This window comes from Schistocerca serialis, chromosome 8 (genome assembly GCF_023864345.2).
Source record: "Schistocerca serialis cubense isolate TAMUIC-IGC-003099 chromosome 8, iqSchSeri2.2, whole genome shotgun sequence".
Lineage (NCBI taxonomy): Eukaryota > Metazoa > Arthropoda > Insecta > Orthoptera > Acrididae > Schistocerca > Schistocerca serialis.
The window spans coordinates 349,642,673-349,647,731 of NC_064645.1; positions in this window are offsets into that span (position 1 = coordinate 349,642,673).

Consider the following 5,059-nt stretch of genomic DNA (forward strand, 5'->3'; position numbering starts at 1 on the left):
CGGGAGAGCCGTAAACTGTGGAAAACGTAAGTGCTTGCTTCTGCTGATTCTTTTGTAACTGTTTAGTGTTAAATGTTTTAACTATGGCTTCTGTTGTCGACGAGGAAGCAAACGTATGTAGAGATACTAGTGCAGGTATGAAAATGAGCACAGTAGAAGACTATTATACCGACATCTTGGAGTTTATTGATGAGTGCATGACCCCAACTAAGAAAATAACCATAAATGTGATGAGTGAGTTGCGAAACAAGCTTTCAATGTGGGCATTGTTCCAATCTAGACTTGTTGGTAGGAATGAGGAGCTTACGAAACAGAATGAATGGCTTCGTGACACTCTTGTAGAAAAAAGTGATGGAATTTCAAAAGAAATAAAAACTATCAAGGAGGAAATACCGAAGGTGCCTGTACCTTCTTTTGCAGAAATTGCAGCAAGACCAAGTGCTAAGGCTAAAATAGCGTCGGCCCAAGCGAAAACAACCAATACTTTATTTATTAAATCAAAAGATGAAGGAGATGCTAAAACTACAAAAAAGAGATTCACAAGTCTGCTTGATCCTAGGAAGGAACAAATTAAAATCAAAAATATGCGTGCAATTAACAGTGTGCTGATAGTGGAAACCGAAACAGCTGCGGATATTGAGAAAATTGTTTCACATAGCAAAATTTCAGAAAGCTTGAAGTGTGAGGCCCCAAGGAAGAAACGACCTCTCGTCATTATATATGACGTACCAAGTGACATGGATGGTCAAGAACTACAAGAAACAATTTGGCAACAAAATCTTTCTGACAAAATGACCAAGCAAGAACTAAGTGAGGAAATGCGGCACTGTTTTAAAACAGGCCCCAGAGGGAAAACAGAAGTAAACCATGTCTTTGAAGTGAGTGCACGTGTGAGGAAAATGCTTATTGAAGGGAAACGTGTGTATGTTGATTTTAGATCACTATCAGTAAGAGATTACTTTGCATTTAAGTGCTTTAAATGTCAAAATTTTGGCCATAAAAGTGCTAAGTGTACTGCAAAGGCTTCGGTTTGTTCACACTGTGGCGAGGAAAACCACCACAAGAAAAGTTGTCCAAATCTTAGCAAGCCAGCAAAGTGCATTCCCTGCTCCTCAAGAGGGAAATTATGTAATTCACCAGGTCCACAATGTCCAACTTATCAGCTTTACTTACAGAGAGCAATTCAGAGTATAGATTATGGCCAGTAAATTGTCACCATACAGTAAGGTGTTCATACCTCTTAGTGAATCAAATTTAACAAATAAGTATCAACAAATAGCTGATAATAATTTGATGAGTAAGAAACGTAAGCCTCCTTCAACGAGGCTACGGAACTGGCGCAGGGCGATGGAGTGGAGGAACATGCTACGTAATAAGAGACAAACTTTTGGTACCATGCAACAACAAAGTTCCTCAGACACAAATATAATAGGGAATACTAGAAGTTTTAAGCAACGAGAAAATGAAAATGCAGCCACAGAAGCAATAGATTTAAAAAACATAGAAAGTATGGAGACATGTGTATCCCCGGTGTCACGGGAGACTGAATTTTCACTTCACCTACAGGACAGTGTTGTTATCTCCGGTGTATCCAGGGAGTCCCCTCCCTCTCAACAGGAGAATGAATCTTCTCTTCTCTTACAGGACAGTGTTGCTACCTTTAGTGTATCCAGTGAGTCTCCTCCTTCTCAACAGGAAAATGAATCTTCTCTTCCCTTACAGGACAGTGATGTTACCTCCAGCGTATCCAGCGTGTCTCCTCCTTTTCAACAGGTGAAACCAATTAGCCACACCCTAGTAAATGGGAAAAGTAGTAGTGATATAGGTTCAGGAAATCGAGGAATTATCTCAAAGATTAAATCTAAGCTGAAAGGGAAAAGTAGAAATGACAATGGAAGTTGTGATAAGCCCCTAATGAAGTCAATCAGCACTCAGACCACTCCTGCAGAGAGTGAAAGTACTCAGATGTCGTTCAGTGATAAGGATAGTGATAAGAATAAGGATAGTGACAAGGATAGCGATACAAAACAAATAGACCCTTATCTAATATATTCAGATCTGGAAGAGAATTATAGGCTCTCTAGGTTGGAAGATATGAATGTTCTTGTTGTGGCCCTTAGACATATTATCAGAGAAGGACATCCAAAAGGGAAGACCATTGGTTTTCCATATCCAGGAACTGCGGATAGATTGTTTCTGCGATGTAATAACTTGCCTACAGATATGGAAGAACTAAGCGAGTTACTTAATCGTGCATATACTCGACGTAGTGAAAAATTTAATAAAGAAGATCTTTACAGAGAGTTTGTGGAATGTTATGGAAGAACCGTTTATGAGTATGATAAGACTGGAGTTAAGTTCTACAACCATATTCGACAACCTTAATGTCAAATAGGGATTCTGGGATAAGAGTTGCTCAGATTAATGCAATGCGTAGTATCACAGTCATGTCCGAGATCTGGAAGGTTGCAGAGGATCGAAGTTTGGATGTTTTATGCATTCAAGAACCGTATACCAAAAATGGTAAGCTTGTTCATAGTCCAGTTAGTGCTAGGGCAATCATGTGTGGAGAAAATCCTATGACGGTTACTGTGGTATTAAAAAGGGAGATTTTGCTTACAGCAATCTCTCAGGTAAATGACGAGCATTCCATCACGGTGGAGTTAACATCACCCGAGGGAGTATTCTTACTTACTAATTCATATTTTCAGTATGCACATGAGATACAACCATACATAGATAGATTGAAAAGAGCCAAAGAGGTTGGAGGGAATAGATTCCATATCTTCACAATAGATGCCAATGCAAAATCGATACTTTGGAATAGCATAGAGACTGATGAGAGAGGAGTGGAATTGCAGGATGCAATTGGGGAACTTAATTTAATAGTGATGAATAGGCCCGGCTTCCCATATACATATCAAAATAGAGCAGGCGCGAAATCGAATATAGATGTGACGTTGGCTAGCGAAAGTGTTTTAAGTAGGATACAAGGCTGGCAGGTGTTGAATAGGGTAACGGTAAGCGATCACAATATGATAACATTCCAAATTACAAGGACATCTGACATGAATAGAAATGAAGATTTTTCTGGAACCATTTTTGATTTTAAGAGAGCTGATTGGGAAGGTATGAGGGAAGAGTTACAGCTACAGGTACCAAGAGGAAATGGCTTTGATATTGATGAGGCGGCTGAAACGATACAGAACCAAATTCAAAATCTCATGAATACCTTCATACCTAGACGATCCTATTTTCGTCAGTCAAGGGTCCCTTGGAGCTCCACATTAACAGAATTGAGAAGATGTGTACGACGTGCTCGAAGAGCATATCAAAGGGCACTGGGTGATAGAGAGAGACAAAGAAGGCTGCAAAACTACAGAGAACTGAAAGCAAACTATAAACAAGAACTAATAAATACCAGAAAAAAGCACTGGGAAAACTTTGTTAAAAGACAATTTGAAACTAATGTATGGGGACTGCCATATAAGATTATTAGTGAAAAAATTAAGACACCACTTATCATGTCTACACTCCAGAAGCCGGATGGAACTACAACAATAGGTTGGCGGGACTCAGCTCACTACTTATTGGAAGCTCTACTACCAAGTGATAATCCAAATTCTGATAATGAATACCAGTCGCTTTTGAGACTAAAAATGGAAGAAGACTATCCAGATGAGGGTGTGGTTATTCCGTTTGCACAGGAGGAGGTGGGCAATGCCATTGATTCCTTGAAGAAAAATAAATCTCCTGGAATAGATAAAATAACTACAGAAACATTACAGAACCTTAAAATGCTAATTGTACCGTACTTGACAGCCTTGCTGAATGAGTGTCTCCTGCAAGGAAGGGTACCGAAGGTGTGGAAGGTTGCTGAGGCAATTATTATCAAAAAGGGGGAGGATAGAGATCCGAAACTTGCGAAGAGCTACCGCCCAATATGTCTGCTGAACACTATGGGGAAGGTCCAGGAACGACTCTTATGTGGACGCTTACGCGACCACAGGGAGCTTCTTGGCCTTCACCAGTGCCAGTATGGTTTCCGACCAGGTAAATCTACAGATGACGCAATCAACCAGGCACTAGGAATGGTCTCCAATACATTTGCGAAATATGCAATTGGCGTGACAATTGATATACAAGGTGCATTTGACAATCTTTTTTGGCCCTCCCTGTTTGCTAGATTGCGTGAATTGAGAACCCCCAAGTGTCTGTACTTGAGCTTGCTTGATTATTGTAAAGATCGAACAGTAAAGTGGATTGCGCCAGAACATACAATTACTAGGCATGTTACTAAAGGATGTCCTCAGGGCTCCATTTGTGGTCCTATATTTTGGGACATTTTTACAGAACCGCTCTTAAAGTTGCTGAATAACAGTGAAAATGTAGCCGGTGTAATAGCTTATGCAGATGATTTGTTTGTGATTATAACAGGAGATTCTAGAAATTCTATAGAGATAAGAGCTAACATAATGCTTAATTTAGTAAGTCATTGGTGTGCTTGTAACAAACTGCAAGTGGCTGCTAACAAAACAAAATACATGTTACTTAAAGGGAAATTATCAGCAGGAAGAGGACCCTCTATAAAACTGCAAGATACTCCAGTCAGTCGTGAAGCCATTTGTAGATATCTTGGACTGTATTTAGATGAGGGTTTGAACTTTGGAGCACATATCAAACAAGTGTGTGAGAAGGCTATGAGTTTCATGAATAAGATTTGTACAATAGCGACTTCCAGCTATAAATTACCCCCTAATGCTATCAGAATATATCATGAAGCGATATTGTTATCAATCGTATCTTTTGGGGCTAGTGTTTGGGCACATAAGCTAAGACAGGTACGACCTGTGAGACACTTGAGAAGGATGCAACGAAGTGTGCTCATTAGGATGACTGGTGCCTTCAGAACAACACCTACGGAGGCATTATTGGTGGTCTTAGGACTGTATCCTGTAGACTTACAAATCCGCCAAAGAGGAGCTAGGTACTGGCTTCGTAAGGGTGACTTAGGTAGAGTGGAAGCAATTACAGGACAAAGAATTGAGGACAAAATCCA